At 41.7% G+C, this 18694-nt stretch overlaps 1 protein-coding gene and 1 long non-coding RNA gene across 11 annotated transcripts in view; one reads left to right on the forward strand and one right to left on the reverse strand.

The window, feature by feature from the left end:
- Nucleotides 1–18694, forward strand: part of IQSEC1 (IQ motif and Sec7 domain ArfGEF 1) — an 830222-nt gene that overhangs the window by 637985 nt on the left and 173543 nt on the right. The window lies entirely within an intron of this gene.
- Nucleotides 1618–18694, reverse strand: part of LOC130275789 (uncharacterized) — a 75292-nt gene continuing 58215 nt past the window's right edge. For both annotated transcript variants that reach the window (XR_008844901.1, XR_008844900.1), the window contains exons 3-4: nucleotides 12542–12735; nucleotides 1618–1714 (exon numbers count right to left, since the gene is read on the reverse strand). This is a non-coding gene — a long non-coding RNA (uncharacterized LOC130275789). The remainder of the gene's footprint in view (nucleotides 1715–12541; nucleotides 12736–18694) is intronic.

Raw genomic sequence — 18694 nt, forward strand, 5'->3', positions numbered from 1 at the left:
TGTTGTTACCGCTTATAGAAATCTGATGCTGAATCCTTCTATTAAACTAGCAGCATTACGTGATACATGCCCATTACCGACATCATGTGTTTCTATGGCATCCCTAAATTATACTGCAGTATATATTATTATGTGTGTAATGTTTTGAGTATATAAAATTTCTGCACTGCTCTATGTTTAGGAGACTTGTTGGAGGGAGAGAATCTCTGTATGTTAGATGTTGTATAATGTGCAGCCCTGTGGACCATAGGGCAAAGCTCTAAATCAGTGGTCTTCAACTTGCGGACCTCCAGATGTTGCAAAACTACAACTCCCAGCATGCCCGGACAGCCGTTGGCTGTCCGGGCATGCTGGAAATTGTAGCTTTGCAACATCTGGAGGTCCGCAGGTTGAAAACCACTGCACTAAATTATTAAAGGGGTACTCCGGTGAAAACCTTTTTTCTTTTAAATCAACTGGTGGCAGAAAGTTAAACATATTTGTAAATTACTTCTATTAAAAAAATCTTAATCCTTCCAGTACTTATTAGCTGCTGAATGCTACAGAGGGAATTCCTTTCTTTTTGGAACACTGATGACATTACGAGCACAGTGCTCTCTGCTGACAGCTCTGTCCATTTTAGCAACCATGCATAGCAGATGTATGCTAAGGGCAGCATGGTAGCTCAGTGGTTAGCACTGCTGCCTTGCAGTGCTGGGAAATTGGGTTCAAATCCCACTAAGGACAACAATAAATAAAGCGTTATTATTATTATTATAATAACGTCAGCAGAGAGAACTATGTTCGTGATGTCATCAGAGAGCATTCCAAAAAGAAAAGAATTCCCTCTGTAGTATTCAGCAGCTAATAAGTACAGGAAGGATTAAGATTTTTTAATAGAAGTAATTTACAAATATGTTTAACTTTCTGCCACCAGTTGATTTAAAAGAAAAAAGGTTTTCATCGGAGTACCCCTTTAATTCTGCGGATAGGGGATAAGTTGTCTACCACTGGATTTCGCCTGTAAAGGGGTACTCCCGTGGAAAACTTTTTTTTTTTTGTAAATCAACTGGTGCCAGAAATTTAAACAGATTTGTAAATCACTTCTATTAAAAAATCTTAATCCTTCCAGTACTTTTTAGGGGCTGTATACTAAAGAGAAATCCCCCCAAAAAATGCATTTCCTCTGACCACAGTCATGACCACAGTGCTCTCTGCTGACCTCTGCTGTCCATTTTAGGAACTGTCCAGACCAGGAGAAAATCCCCATAGCAAACATATGCTACTCTGGACAGTTCCTAAAATGAACAGCAGAGGTCAGCAGAGAGCACTGTGGTCGTGACATCAGAGGAAATGCATTTCTTTTTTGGATTTCTCTTTAGTATACAGCCCCTAAAAAGTAGTGGAAGGATTAAGATTTTTTTAATAGAAGTAATTTACAAATCTGTTTAACTTTCTGGCGCCAGTTGATTTAAAAAAAAAATATTTTCCGCGGGAGTTACCCTTTAAGACAAGGTGTTAGTCTACAAGCAAAGGCTGTGAGGAACCTCTTATGGGAGTTGGGGACAATTTTTTATTTATTTTTTTATAATTAAATATGCTTAGGTTGGGGTACAAAAAAAACAGAAATGCACTCACCTTCACCACATCCATTCCAATAAGTGCCTGCTCAGCCAATTACTGGGTTGCTGCTGTATGTGATTATGTCACATGTGATTCGTAAGGTTTTATTGACCTGAAATAGGTAACCAGGTGGCACTACAGTGAGGTAAGGAATAGAAGTGGCCCTCACCTTATCTCTAGGTAGACATGATTTCATTTTATTACAATTCCACCTCCTGGGTCCCTTAGTGAGGTCACGCCATCTCCTTTAAATAAAGATTTAACTGATTTGTATATATCATAAATGTATTATAGTGGCTTTAGTTATGAATCTGGCATAGTGGTGAATAATCCAGTGCCCCTGGCACCTGACTGGCAGGGACGTCCATGTCCTGATTACTGTTCTGATCTTGGGTGCTCTGGGCGGATCCGGGTGTCATTACTTACCCTATAACTGGCATAATTAGTTTATAATGTAAAGTCTTCCCTGCTGTCGGGCCTATAAACCTTTTGCAGGGTGACAGCGTCCTGAGGGGACTTATCTTGGCTCCACGCAGCACGGAAATGACAGAACTATGTTTCACTAAAAGGCCATCAGCGCCTAGAAGAAGCTTCAATTAAATTTAAGGCTGTAACGTGTCAGGAGCCGTGATGAATACTTGTCTGATTATAAATGATACAGCACTGTCCTTACTATGAATGGTGACAAGGAAGAAGGTAAATATAAATACACCATTATCTATAATATTTGTTACGTTACACTGGGTTCTTACATTGTGTAAAGTTCAGGGCTGTGGAGTCGGTAGATAAATGTTCTGACTCTGACTCCGCAGTTTTTAGTACCGTACTTCCGACTCCGACTCCTCTGAATTAATATGCGAATGTATGTTATACATTCCTTGAAGGAAAGAAGGGCAACATACATGTCATTACCACAGGACTACTGGCTCGGAAGCCAACAGTCTACTGTATTGAACAGTTTGTGTGCTGATCTGCTGCTGAAGATAGGGCAGTGGGAGGATCCAGGAAGGGGCATTTATTATAAAACATGATTTCCCTAGTAGAATCCCATAGTCATGTTTAAAGTTTAAGCTAACAATCGAGTTTACAAGTTTTTATAGCCTTAGCTGAATGACAGCAGTTTTTCCGATGGTTTACAGCTTCAGTCTTGAACTATTGGCCCTCCATTCCCTTCACTTATACAAGTGTCTCTAGTCCTGCAAAAAACATAGATACTTAATCCCTTATCAGTGAGAGGCTAGGTTACCCATGGGTTCCCTGTAACAGCAGAACACAACACTATGGAAAGTATAAGTATTGCCGCTCCTAATTGTGCGTTGCATGCCATATAGTGAAGCACATGAAAAGCATGCTTCTTCACGGTCACTTAACGTGTTCATTTTGCGGTTACGTGAAGCACTGCATGCATTGGTCTTTATTCTTACAGTAGAGAAGTCATTAATTATAACTTTTTGTGAATTGGGACATTTAAACTTGCTTTTTTTTTTATTCCAATCTAAATTTAGTAGGAGTCAGTGCATTGTTTGCCGACTCTGACTCCAGGTACACAAAATTTCGTCCGAGTCCGACTCCTCGACTACGACTCCACAGCACTGGTAAAATTTACGCTTTGAGACCAGCCTAAAAATCTGAGTGTAGATTGAGTGAAAGTATGTTTTATTGTACTTTGCTGTTGTTTTTTAGTGTGGATTCTGCAACTGAATCCACCCTATTACCACTATAATACATAAAACTATTAATGGGATTATCCAGTGAAAAAAAATTTTTAAGCTGTGTGCCCAGGCTTGACAATAAAATTAAAAAAAAAGCTCATACGTACCTGCCAGGCTCTGGTATGAGATTCAGTAATAAATACAATTCTTCAATGCAGGCGCTTCTCCCATAAAATGGTATTCTTTATTTCATTGTCATACACATAAAAAGAAGAGTAGTAGCACTTTCAACGCGTTTCTAGCTTGGACAGAGCTCTTTATCAAGACGTGCCAAGGCTCTGGTATTAGGGCATGCCATCTGCGGCGGCTGACTCACAGTGCCGCTCCGCCAATCAATGACTGAGGTGGACACCGCTGCGGCCTGTTTGGTGGAGCGTCACTCTATGGATGAGATACCGTATTTTTCGCCGTATAAGACGCACTTTTTCTTCCCCAAAACTGGGGGGAAAAAGTCAGTGCATCTTATACGGCGAATACACCCCTATCGCGGTGGTCCCTGCGGCCATCAACGGCCGGGACCCGCGGCTAATACAGGACATCACCGATCGCGGTGATGCCCTGTATTAACCCTTCAGACGCGGCGATCAAAGCTGACCACCTCGTCTGAAGGGAAAGGGACACTAACCCGGCTGTTCAGTCGGGCTGTTTGGGACCGCCGCGATTTCACCGCGGCGGTCCCGAACAGCCCGACTGAATAGCCGGGTTAGTGCTTACAGGACACCGGGAGGGACCTTACCTGCCTCCTCGGTGTCTTCTCCGTTCAGGGATCCCCTGTATGGCCGGCGCTCTCCTTCCTCATCATCACGTCGTCGCGTACGTGCGTCGGTGTGCGTAACGACGTGATGGCGGCGACGGAGAGCGAGGATACCCAAGCGGCAGCAGAGACGTTCCAGAGCGACGGGGACAGAGCGATGGAGCGACATCCAGGGCAGCGGTGACGGGTCCGGAACGGCGGGGACACATGAGTATTACCTCCTCCTGCAGTGGTCTTCAATCTGCGGACCTCCAGATGTTGCAAAACTACAACTCCCAGCATGCCCGGACAGCCAACGGCTGTCCGGGCATGCTGGGAGTTGTAGTTTTGCAACATCTGGAGGTCCGCAGGTTGAAGACCACTATTGGGTTCAAAATCTTTATTTTTTTAGATTTTGCCCCTAAAAATTGGGTGCGTCTTCTACGCCGGTGCTTCCTATAGGACGAAAAATACGGTACTTAGAAAGCATCCATAAAGGACAGCGGACATATTCTGACCCAGTATGGATGAATATCATGTAAAAGAAATCCATTTCAGTGTAATTTTGGGTGGTTGTCTCTAAGGGGTCTTACTGTACATTTTCCTGTATAGTGGTGTTTCCCAACCAGAGTGCCTCCAGCTGTTGCAAAACTACAACTCCCAGCATGTTAAAACAGCCAAAGTACAGCTCACACATGTTGCATACAGTATAATGCCATCTGTTGGAGTAGCTATACTGTCAGATGACTAACCTATATCGCCGGAATGGATCAGCCTTCCCCTCAACTATCTATAGATGCCACTAAGGGAATTCATGCTTATGACCGGTGATATATCCTGGCCATATACTATCAGGTTAGGAAATGTGAATACCCCTTTTAATGTATGGTAAAATCCATGCTGGAAATTTTCCAGCCGGATATTTCACTGTGTGAACTTAGCCATACATGGGTAAGTAAATGTATATGTGTTTTTGATTTTCTTTTTGTTATATATATATATATATATATATATATATATATAACATTGTGTTTTAAAGGGGTTATCCACCATAAGGTGATTTTAGTATGTACCTGGTAGACAGTAATGGACATGATTAGGAAGGATCTGCGCTTGTCTTGGGGCTAAATGGCTATGTTGAGAGATTACCAGAACACTGTGGCTAGCTTTTTGTGTAGTGGGTATTTCCTGTTTGAGTTTTCTTCTTTTGCCTACAAATCCCATAATTCCATTTTCCTCCCTCCCACACATCAGCCACCCCACCCATTGAAACATAAATGAGCTGCATCCATTCAAAAGACCTGTGGTTTTCAATCAGAGTGCCTACAGCTGTTGCATTAGTTGCAGATTGATCCCTCCACCCATTGAAGCAGACAGGCTCCCTGCCATCAGCTGACTAGTGAGTCAGGTCTCAGCCGCATTGCAACCTGGGAAAAATCTGAGACAACAGTCATTTTGTATACTGTTAAAAATAAATATTGGAGTGAAAATCACAGAAGAATTGTGAGAAAACCGTCACACACAGGTACAGACACTATATTATGAACTACACCAACTTTACAGCCCCTGTAGCATAGTCAAATAAAAAAAATTCCTGGAATACCCCTTTAATGTATCCAGTAACATGGCATGTAAGAATCATTATATGGAAAACAATTTTCTTTAGCATCATACATTAGAACTGCCTGTAGGGTATACTGGCATTTACAGGCCTAATAATATCCATCAACTCAGATGAAGAGAATAACCTGTAATAAATATAATTATTTTGATTATTTCTCCATTCTATCACAATCCACAATGACGACCTCCCGATTCCAAGATTAGCCCTGACCGGTGAGATTCATTCACATAATCCCCGACTCCCCTTGTATCATTACATATGTGGCAATTTGACCCCATATTAGATTTGTGGAAATAACCGTGATATTGCGCTATTTGTGACACTTGTAAAGAATGGAAGTCACAGCGCTGCTTAATGAAATACTGGTGTTTTAACAGCATGCGCCATCCCTTACCCATTAGGATGTAATGGAACAGTAAAACATATTTAATTACAATTATTACAATGTTACACCACCTCATATGAGGCTAAATTGCCTTCCTTTAAATGGCATTACAGCTCCTGTCAAGACTGCGAAAATGAAATTCCATGTTTCCAGGGATGTGTTCTATGAATGAGTCATGAGACGACTGCGCTTACTGATGGAAATTAAACAATCTGTAGGAAGAGCCCTGAATTAATAGATGGGAGTCCAAGGCACAGGATCAAAGCGGTTTTATATGAGTCACATGACCAGCAATTTTTTTATTTTTTTTTTTTTTACATAAATCTTTTAAAAAAATCAACTGGTGCCAGAAAGTTAAACAGATTTGTAAATTACTTCTATTAAAAAATCTTAATCCTTCCAGTACTTATTAGCTGCTGAATACTGCAGAGGATTTTTTTCTTCTTTTTGGAATACAGAGCTCTCTGCTGACATCATGACCACAGTGCTCTCTGCTGACATCTCTGTACATTTTAAGAACTGTCCAGAGAGCCACAAAAAAAGAAAAACCTTACATAAAAGGAGTGCATACATACAAACAGAATTTAAACAAAATATACCTTTATTGAACAATAGTATTAAAGTCCATCTTAAAATCTGCTGCACACCAGAACACATACAGGAAAGTAATATGAAAGTGGTGACATGATGTAAAAGCAAATAACAAAACAGAGATAAGAACAGATATTTTTACCCAAAGTGTATAGAATAGCAGATAAATAGGAAAACAAAGAAGCTGCAGTGGTAAAAATATTAAAGGGGTTATCCAGGAAAAAACTTATATATATATATATATATATATATATATATATATATATATATATATATATATCTCAACTGGCTCCAGAAAGTTAAACAGATTTGTAAATTACTTCTATTAAAAAATCTTAATCCTTTCAGTACTTATGAGCTTCTGAAGTTAAGGTTGTTCTTTTCTGTCTAAGTGCTCTCTGATGACACGTGTCTCAGGAAACGCCCAGTTTAGAAGAGGTTTGCTATGGGGATTTGCTTCTAAACTGGGCATTTCCCAAGACAGGTGTCATCAGAGAGGACTTAGACAAAAAAGAACAACCTTAACTTAAGAAGCGCATAAGTACTGAAAGGGTTAAAAAAAAAATTAATAGAAGTAATTTACAAATCTGTTTAACTTTCTGGAGCCAGTTGATATATATAAAAAGTTTTTTCCTGGAATACCCCTTTAAATAAAGTAATACTAGCGAATCCTGAGATACAAATAAGATAATCTTACAGCCATGTGTGGTGCCAAGTCTATACGTACCTACCCCAACGTACATTTTGCTAATGTAAGCTTCATCAGGGGGCGTGTTTACTTTTCACATTGTAAGTGTTTTTTGTCTTTTCTCTCATTTTGTCGTAGCGCTTGCTTTTACGTTTTTCTTATTTGTTATCTGCATTTTGTACATGTAAGTCATGAACGCAACGAACCTGGAAAGCCATCTGCTCTTGTTTTAAAGGCCAGCTGAATCCCTTTTTTATGAGGCTGAAAATATCTATTTTTATATGCAACCTCATAATGAAAATGGAAGATGGGATAGTGCTTGTATATCATAATGGATATACAGGATATCCACAGGATGTTCAGGACGATCTTTGCAGAGTTTTTCCTCAATAAGTCACCAAACTAATAAACCTAAAAAATAGGAAATGTTTAGTACTAGAGAAGATTCCCCACTGATATTAGCTTAATCTGTGAGCCGTACTGTGCAACCAACCACTGGAGGACTGTAAGCCTACTTGGTGATGGCAATATGCTGCAAAATAGATCCCTTATAAGGGGAAGTGCTTGTGTTTATACACAGCAGCCAATCTGAAAAAGCAGAGATGCAAAGGGGTTGGACAGGTGAGCTACCAGTAATTAGGAGGTAGATTTTGTACTACTTCTGAATCCCAATAGACCTTATCTAGACATTACTTAAAGGGGTACTCCGCACCCCTACGCCTCCAGCGTTGCCGGTGTGAGGTGGAAGCCGAACAGGTGGGTGCAGAAGCCGAGATCCTGGGGGCCCACAGCAGCGGGACCCCGGCGATCTGACATCTTATCCCCTATCCTTTGGATAGGGGATAAGATGTCTAGGGGTGCTGAGTACCCCTTTAAATGGGTACTGTCAAATTAAAAAACTTTTTCAAATTTTGTACATCTGGGCAAAACATTAACCTTTCTAATATACTTCATTAAAAAATGTTATCTCCTTTTTATAGAATTCATGGCATATAAAAAAAAAAGACCACTAGGGGTCACCATACCATCCAGAACTTAATCCTGTCCATCATCTTTCTCCAAGCTGACACACAGGCAGGGACAAAGTCCAGTAAGTGAGGGTGGGACTAGCACTCCTCTGTACTCACATCTGTCCTTTCAGACTTCTCTCTGAAAACAGAGAGGAGGGGGTTACAGGGCAGCCCGCAGTGATTGGATAAAGAGACTCAGCAGAGCACAGCAGACTCAGGGAGGAAGTAAATGCATGGTGAGTGAGGATGGGCTCAATGTTTGCCTCAGATACACCCCTTCCTGAGCAGTGGATGTCAGAATAAGTGAGCAGCACAAAAGAGGAATTTGTGAGCCAAATACAGAAGCTAATAAGGACAGTAAAGAATCTGGTTGTTTTTGTGAGTAAAATATGTAAGCATTATTTTTTCTGTGATATGGCAGGTGCGCTTTAAAACATGTAATGTGTTAGAACATTCTTGATGTCCTTAAGACCTTATCTGAACATCTATTTTAAAAATGCATTTGGTCACAAAATGCTCAGTGTCCTAAAAATGCATTTGGTCACAAAATGCTCAGTGTCCTTCCTGGTTTTAGCCCCAGTTGCTTCATTACATCAGATGTTGTGTTTCTGACCTGTCATCTCATCTGTTACACAAACAATGGAAATTTTAACTGGTGACCTTGCCAAAGATATCTGTAACTCAGCGTAGTGCCTTTATAGGATCCCTGCCAAGAGCGGTTTACATTACATTCTGCTGCCCTGAAATTGGTCCTATCCTTGTTTACATATATTACTGGACTACAGTAAATGCACATTGCAGTAATGTGGGGTTATGGGCTTGGCGGTGAATTTCAATTCAGTAATCTGCAATCTCAGAAGTATGTTTTGTTCTATTTATTTTCCTTTAAAATGTTTTTTGTTCCTAGGGTTTTTTTTTTATTCTTTATTTTTATTTTCAAAGCAACATAAATCCGAAGCACTGATCTTTTTATACCTAGGCCGGTAACCATGATAGAGGAAAGAAGGTTTCACCATCATCACAGACAGATATTCTTTACTGTAAGAGCAGTGAGACTATGGAACTCTCTGCCACATGATGTTCTGATGTCTGACTCTATAAACAAGTTCAAAGGGGGGCCTGGATGTGTGATAGCCTGGGGGATGTAGGGTAGGGGGAGTGTAGCTGTGCGGTGATTAAAGGGTGTTTGTTAACCCTTGCTATTCGTGACGCCAAGGTGAGGGCTCCTCAGTAATGCTTGTCCTACCGCCACCCTTCCCAAGAGCGATAGGGAGGTAGATAATAATAGAATGTCCACAACCGGAGAGTATTCTGAAACAGGTATAACTTTTACTGAAGATTTTCTGCAAGCTTCATAAACTGAACAGTCTCTATGCATACAACTGCTTTCTTTGGAGATTGACAAAGGTTGGGACTTTAGCAATTTAGTGTCTTTAAGTATTAGGCGCTGTTCCACTGGATTTAGGGGAATTAGTTGTGGTCCAGTAGTTACGCTAGCATTAGCGGGGGTAGTTAAGAACTCACGGTTTTATTTCAGCTGAGGCCGGTAGGTTTTCAGGCCTAGTGTGTCTTTGCACGTCCTGCTAGTCCGGTATCCACGAGAGCAGCAACCCAAGAGAGCGATAATTGGCTACAGCTCCCTTATATGGGCAGGGGCTGGACTAGTGCTAATTGGTCCAATACTTGTGTCAATCACCATTACAAAGACTTGTGGGCAACACGTGACCCAAGGACCTCCAAAGGTCCTCCAACATACCATAGAGGATATTAACATGGTCACATGACCGAAGGTCCTGCGACGCTAAACAAGGTAAGTACTTTACATTATATTAGATATACAGTATTTATTAAATATATACATGTATTAACATTAGAGAACTAGACTTGAGGAGAGGCGACTAGGGGCTGTCCCACCTGAGGGACCCTACCTGAACGTAGTTACTCTGACTTTGGGGACCTCTACACTAGGTACGGTATGTAATACGGTACCGGGACACCACAAATGTTTTTCTGGAATAATATAATATTACTGGTTATGGATATTCGATTTCTAAAAATTGGCCATTGATCCAGGAAGTCTGGAAGTAATAGTCATCTGCCTTTCTCTGGACCGACATAGCAGGGTTATAGATTATAAATTGAACTTTATTGACTTTTGTCGTTTTTTTTGAACCACATCAATTATGTAGCTTTATATAAACTGAATGGAGCAGTGCTGTACTTCACTACATGGTAGGTGGCCAGGAGCCTATGCAGGAAAACACTTTGGGTAATCTCATTGTGATGTCATATCAGTGTTTTGTCATTACTTTAATCCAGTGTTTCCCAACCAGGGTGCCTCCAGCTGTTGCACAACTACAACTCTCAGCATGCCCGGACAGCCGTTGGCTGTCCGGGCATGCTGGGGGTTGTAGTTTTGCAACAGCTGGAGGCACCCTGGTTGGGAAACACTGCTTTAATAGATGGGAATTGTCCTTCACAGAGCAGCCATTTTCCTTGAGGTAAAGGTTATGCTTTAGTAATCTTGGACCAATAGACTTCCTGTACATCCAGTTAGATGATGAGTAATTAAAATAAAAATAAAATAAAAAGATCCATGAGGAAGAATGGCCAGTAGGTGGCAGTCTTTTGGAGGGAAGTTGATTTTTTATTAAGCAAAAACCACTCATAACAAGCATAGTGGGACACTTTTTAGAGAAAAAGGACTGTATTTTGAACTTTGTAATGTATGAAGAGAAGACATCATATGTCATTATAAATTATGGGTCATTTTTCAGCCCAGTTCCCCTCATCTGCTGACTAGCTTGCTTGGTAAATTGGTTTTTGGGTGACTTCGCTCTGCAGAACAACGGCACAAACCCTATAAAACACACAACAGAAAAGATGAAATGGTGAAACATTTGCTGAGCATGCACACTCTAATGATCAGCTTCTTTAGTGTGGCTGTCAGGAGGCAGAGCTCTAAGTGATATTGTGCCGGCTGTGAAAAATCTCGTTTTGTTAAACTGATTACTAGTGTTGGGCGCGAATATTTGCATTTTTAATTTTTATCGCGGATATTGCAAATATATTTGCTATATATTCGAAATTATGAATATTCACTTTTTTCCGCATTTTTCGCATATGTGAATATTCACATTTCCTTCTTTTCACTTGTGGGCCAATTAGAATGATGCAACAACAAGGTTTGCTTTGGGGATTTTCTCCTGCTCTGGATAGTTTGTGATACGGACATCAGGTGTCAGCAGAGAGCACTGTGGACAAGACAAAAAAATTTGATAAAAAAGAAAAGAATTTCCTCTGTAGCAAACAGCTGCTAAAAAGGTAAAGTCCCTCCCGGTGTCCTGTAAGCTGTTCGGGATGCCGCAATTTCACCGCGGCGGTCACGAACAGCCCGATTGAGCAGCCGGGTTAGTGTTATTTTCGCTACAGATGCAGCGGTCAGCTTTGATCGCCGCGTCTGATGGGTTAATACAGGGCATCACCACGATCGGTGATGTCCTGTATTAGCCGCGGGTCCCGGCCGGTGATGGCCGCAGGGACCGCCGCGATAGGACAGGTTTTAAGGTGTATTTGCCGTATAAGACAAACAGTTTTGGGGAAGTAAAAGTGCATCTTATACGGCGAAAAATACGGTACATCATCTTCTTACCAAGTCTACACCAATAGCCCTTTACAATTATTGTATATTATGTATTATTATTATTATTATTATTGTATGTATGTATTATTGTATATAGATAGATATCCTTTTGTTGGTATTTTGCACCTGAAATATGTTGTACATGCTGACAGTATTAATAGGCTTATTGCTGAACTGCAGGGATCAGAACATCCTAATACAGAGAGTATATACAGGACCTTCATCACATGCTTAGGTTCTCCTCCACCCACCAATTTCCCCACACAGTAGTCCCTGCTAGGAGGCATTTCTTATCCCGCCTGTCACATTGGTCATCTGTTAAGTGGTGTCCCTCTGATGTTCTCATCCTCAAGCACTATAAGCACTGTTTATACAGTATGTGAGCATCTTATCTTAAGGAATAACAACCCTAGTCTGGAGACTTCTATCTAGGCCTGGGACTTTCCTGGTACCATGCTGTGCAACTTCAGTTAAAATACCACTACCCGCTGTTACAAAAGTGAATTTAGATAAACACAAACATATCAATAAAATAACTTAGATCGAAACCAACCTGCCAGATCAGTTCATTGCCTTTAATTTTCACAGGTAGGTGTCCACGTTAACTCCAAAGAGCGATGTCCACAAACATACACGACTTTGAAAGAGCCCTTGGTCATAGCCCAAGCTGTGACCAACGACTTGTTCCAAAACATGTAAGCTGTTCACCCTTGAATCCATGTTTGTTCTTGTTTTTAAAAGGGTACCCTGGAAGAAAAAATATATTTTCAAATCAACTGGTGCCAGAAAGTTATAGAGGGACATTTATCAATGTTTGCTTATGTATTCTTTTTTTTAGTAATTTTTTCCTTACTTTTTTTTTGCTTATGTGCGACGTATTTATCAACTGGTTTCAGCCTGTTGATAATTTTCATTCACGTAAGCAATTTTTCCTTTTTTACTTTGGTAGTAGCTTTTTCTGCTCCATGTTTGAGCTGGAGTAAATTTAGTCAATTTTTAACGCTGTTGCGACTTTTTTTTGCGCAGTTGCGACTGTCGCAGTTAATAAATACCTGACTACTCGTAGTCCATTTTAAAATTATTACTACATAGTAAATTTTAGGAAAACTTGCTTTTCTCGCTTTCCAGTCAAAATGTCGCACGAAAAATCGTGTAGTCGCAGTTGCGACAATTTTGCGACAATTATAGTAAAGAAAACCTGACTAAACCCGTTCATAAATGTCCATAATACAGATTTGTAAATAACTTTTACTATTTACTAATTTAAAAAAGTTGTATTTACTATTTAAAAAAATCTTATTCCTTTCAGTATTTATAAGCTGCTGCATGTTACAGAGGAAGTTCTGTAGATCTTCCAAGTCTGACCACAGTAGTCTCTACTGACACCTCTGTCTGTGTCAGGAATTGTCCAGAGCTGGATAGGTTGTCCAGAGCAGGAGCAAACAGGGGTGTAAGCAGAGAGCACTGTGGTGAGACAGAATCTAAATTAAAAAAATAACTTCCTGTGGAGCATACAGCAGCTGATAAGTACTGGAAGGATTAAGATTTTTAAATAGAAGTATTTTACACATTTGTTTAACTTTCTGGCACCAGTTGATTTAAAAAACAAAAAACTGGCATAATGGCATAAATTAAAAATTTGCAAGATTTTTTTAATGAATTTTTCTGGGATGCTGGGATCCAAATCCCACTTTGTAGATACCTACAGTTGAGATATTTTTAAAGGCAAAATTTCCTATTATATGACTTAACATTTTGCCTTTAAATGGGCACTGTCAGATCCCAAAAATGTTTATATGTTGTTACTGATGAAAATTAAATACCTTTTGTAAAATGGTTATTTAAACATTTTTTAAAAATATTTAATAAAGAAAACGGCTCCTGAAAATCCCACCACTAGGGGTCCCCCATACATACTGGGACACTAATTAGTCCTGCAGTAGCAACAGGCTTGTCCATGAGTCATAGACAAGAGATGACTCATGGACAAGGCTGCATGAGCAGACACACCAATCACCTCCCACCACACACCCCTCCCACCACACACCAATCACTTCCCACCACCACAAGTGAGGGACACACCCCCTCCCACCACACAGCAATCACCTCCCACCACACACCCCTCCCACCACACACCAATCACTTCCCACCACCACAAGTGAGGGACACACACCCTCCCACCACACACCAATCACATCCCACCACACGCCCCTCCCACCACACACCAATCACTTCCCACCACCACAAGTGAGGGACACACCCCCTCCCACCACACACCAATCACCTCCCACCACACACCAATCACCTCCCACCACACGCCCCTCCCACCACACACCAATCACTTCCCACCACCACAAGTGAGGGACACACCCCCTCCCACCACACACCAATCACCTCCCACCACACACCCCTCCCACCACACACCAATCACTTCCCACCACCACAAGTTAGGGACACACCCCCTTCCACCACACACCAATCACCTCCCATCACCACAAGGGAGGGACAAGCCTCCTTCCCCTGAGAGGATTTCTAACACTGTGAGCTACTAATATAGGGGATAGAGGAATACAAATTGAATGTACATGGTCAGGATTAGGTACTGAGTAACATGAATATGCTTTTTTTTTGTGGAATCTAAAAGGTACACTTTAACCCCTTAATGACCTAGCCCATTTTCACCTCAAGGACCAGGCCAATTTTATTTTTGCGTTTTCGTTTTTTCCTCCTCGCCTTCTAAAATCCATAACTCCTTTATATTTCAATGTACAGACCCATATAAGGGCTTGTTTTTTGCGTGACGTCCGTTGTCGTTAAGGGGTTAATCACATCTGATAATATATTCAACATACTTCATTAGCTATCTCTTACCATTGTTCTTCTCATATGGAGTGCACGGATATCTATTTTTCTTGTCATTTTCCTCTGTAAATTTTCATTTGTAAGTGTAAAGTATTGGCAGAACCGCAGCCTAGGAATATCCTGTTCCCATCCCTATCTATTGTGCCATGCCTGTAGAGCATGTGTCTTTTGTCCATGCTTTGTAAACAATACCACAAAGATAATAGCTCAGCAACAAGCTGCGTCACAGGAAATTTCTTTCACTTCCACAGATTCTGCTTTCCATGGCCACAACGCTCTGCGAAAGCCTAGATTTTATTCATTCATGTTTATTATGCTGGTTATTAGCAGCTGGAAGCCATGAGATTGGTCATGACAGCAGGAGAACCGTATGCTAATCTTACATGACATAATAGGCATACAGCGCCACTTTATGGTCTAGAGCAGTATTTTCCAACCAGCATGCCTTCAGCTGCTGCAAAACTACAACTCCCAGCATGCCCGGACAGCCTTCGGCTGTCCGGGCATGCTGGGAGTTGTAGTTTTGCAACAGCTGGAGGCACACTGGTTGGGAAACACAATTCTAGAGCATAATACACGAGTCACAAAGCTCAGAGCTATACCTACTGTATTGAAGGGGTACTCCGCTGAAAACTTCTTATCCCCTATCCAAAGGATAGGGGATAAGATGTTAGATTGCGGGGGTCCCGAGGCTGAAGACCCCCGCGATCTCCGCTGTGGCACCCCTGTCATTCGCTGCATGGAGGGAACTCTGCTCCGTGCCCGATGACTGGCAATGCCAACAGGCACACCCCCCGCATTCCCATCTATGGGAGGCGGCATGACGGCTATGTACTAGCCGTCACGCTCCTACCATAGACCTGAATGCTTCCATGTTCCGGACGCCGCTGCTGTCGGCCTGGAGATTGCAGTGGTCCTCAGTGGCGGGACCCCACGATCTAACATCTTATCCCCTACCCTTTGGATAGCCCCTGGTGTCAAATTGTAATTCGGAACAGTGCAAAAGTAATTGAAGCTTGATTTTCACTGTTTTCACGGCATAAGGTTGTGTTCAGATGACGATTTACCCACACATTTCTTGCGTTTGGGCCCCATCGACTTCAATGGCCCAAACGCATTCAGCTAGGGACTAGGGGGGAGATTTATCAATACCTGTGTGGGACTATGCCCATAGCAATCAATCAGATTGCTTCTTTACTTTAAAAAAAAAAATGCCTTTAAAAAATGAAAGAAGAAATATGATTGGTTGCTATGGGCAAATGTACAACCCGTCAATTTTCAAATGTATACAAGTTCGGACCCAAAAGCTGCATTTACCGCGGTTTCTGTTTTTTTTTTTTTTTCGGGCCTTGTCTCATATCTCTGGAACTGTATGGAAATGAGAATCTAGAGGCCAGCACCCACAGTAGTGCAAACCCCAAAGGTGATCCCCGCCATACGGTGTATTTTTTTTACTATTGATGATCAGTAGTGTGGAAATAAACAAAAGGCGATACTACGAGGAGATGACCTGTGCGATGATAACTCATCTTGGATGTCATTAAACCAACTAAGAAAATGTGATCAATCTCTTGGTGGAGATAATCACAATCAATACATAGCACCAGGGCTGTAGATGAGTCTCTAAGGAAGTCATCTGTCCTCCTGCTTCTACTTAATGACACAATCTACATGCAGCCTTGTCACATAGCCCAACAGGAAGCTCTAAGGAATTGGAGCCTTATCACTATTAGATACAAGATCTAGACACAATAGGACCATATAACCCATCACAGACTCAAATTTGTCCAGAGCCATGTATTCTTAATGTGGAGAAAGCTGGTGCCAGACACCTCTAATGGTGGCTTATCTCCCAGGAACAAAGGGATCCTTGAAAGGATGTTAGAATCTAACTATCCAATTCTTATCTATCTATATGTCTGCCATCGGGAGAGATAGAAGGCCATCACCGCCATTAGATACTGTCCTGATCTCATCAAAAACAGTGGATTCAGACAATATTTTCCTAGTGTCTGTGGCCAACTGGGCAGTCTGAATGGACATATGAGGGTACTTTTTGGTGAAGATCAGGGAAGGCTTTACTGTGTGGTACAGGACCTTGTCCTGTCCCTGTCTTAAGACTCCTCAGTTAGAGTCCCTCCATTCCACAGGGCTCTCCTGCAGGGCTTACCCTTTACTCGCCTCTTATAATGTATTATAAAGGTATAGTGTATATTGGTCGTTATGTATAAAGTTATGTACAAAGTTGTATAAATGTATAGGACCTTCCTGGGTCATGGGATAATGTCATGTAATGTACCCAGAGTTCTCTGGGTTCAGGACCTACAGGCTTTGCAACCAATGGGATTAGTCCAGCCCCCCTAGTATATAAGGGGCTGTAGTCTGTAAATTCTCTCTCTTATCTCTTGGATTTCAGCCAAGCACAATCAGCAGATCTCAATTCTTCTTACCTAGGCCAAAGCCTAAAAAACAGCAGCAACCAAAACCGTGAGTTATAAAGCTCTATCTACAAATTCTTTGTGACTACTATTCAACTCAAATCCTATAATTAGTAGCACAGTGGCCTGCTTAAAGGGGTACTCCGGTGCTTACACATCTTATATATATATATGCTTATAAGATGCCTGATCACGGGAGTCCCGCAGCTGTGGACCCCCGTGATCATGCACGCGGCACCCCATTTGTAATCAGTCCCCGGAGCGTGTTCGCTCAGGGTCTGATTACGGGCTACTACAGGGCCGGCGGCGTGTGACGTGATGCCTCCGCCCCCGTGTGACGCCATGCTCTGCCCCTCAATGCAAGCTGACGAGAGGGGGCGTGATAGCTATCACGCCCCCTCCCGTAGGCTTGCATTGAGGGGCGGAGCGTGATGTCACACGGGGGCGGAGGCGTGAAGTCACATGCCGACGGCCCTGTAGTTGCCCGTGATCAGACCCGGAGTGAACACGCTCCGGGGACTGATTACAAACGGGGTACCGCATGCATGATCGTGGGCGTCCCCAGCGGCGGGACACCCGCGATCAGGCATCTTAAGGATAAGATGTGTAAGCAAAGGATAAGATGTGTAAGCACCGGAGAACCCCTTTAAAGCTCAAGACTATTAGTCCAAGCCAAGCCTGTGAGGAACCTGCATCCCGTTTACCTCAAGAGAAACAGTTTAATTGTAAAGACTGTTTGCACAAGAAGTTAAGTAAAAGTTCCAGTTATCTCATAAATCCGGCTGTGAACATTCCGTTTATTATCCTGCCATTTTTGGGCCGGTTGTCGACAGGGCCTTCTATACAGAACAACTACATCCTGGCGTCACGACAAACCAAGGGTTAATACCATCAGACCCTGTAGCATCATTGCAACACCCCGACTCCACAAATGTATTCTACATGCCTGTGGTCAGCAGTGCATACACATAGTCATGTACTGCCTGTACAGTAATATCTAGAAGCCAACATTTATAATGATTAAAGGGGTATTCCAGGAAAAAAGTTTTTTTTTTTTATATATTTCTTTATTTTATCTATATCTATATTTTTTTTTACAGATTCGTAAATTACTTCTATTAAATAAATCTTAATCCTTCCAATAATTATCAGCTGCTGAAGTTGAGTTGTTATTTCTGTCTGGCAACAGTGCTCTCTGCTGACATCTCAGCTTGTCTCGGGAACTGCACAGAGTAGAAGAGTTTTGCTATGGGGATTTGCTTCTACTCTGGACAGTTCCCGAGACAGGTGTCATCAGAGAGCACTTAGACAGAAAAGAACAACTCAACTTCAGCAGCTCATACGTACTGAAAGGATTAAGATTGTTTAATAGAAGTCATTTAAAAATCTGTTTAACTTTCTGGAGC

This window comes from Hyla sarda, chromosome 6 (assembly GCF_029499605.1).
Source record: "Hyla sarda isolate aHylSar1 chromosome 6, aHylSar1.hap1, whole genome shotgun sequence".
In the NCBI taxonomy this organism is placed as follows: Eukaryota; Metazoa; Chordata; class Amphibia; order Anura; family Hylidae; genus Hyla; species Hyla sarda.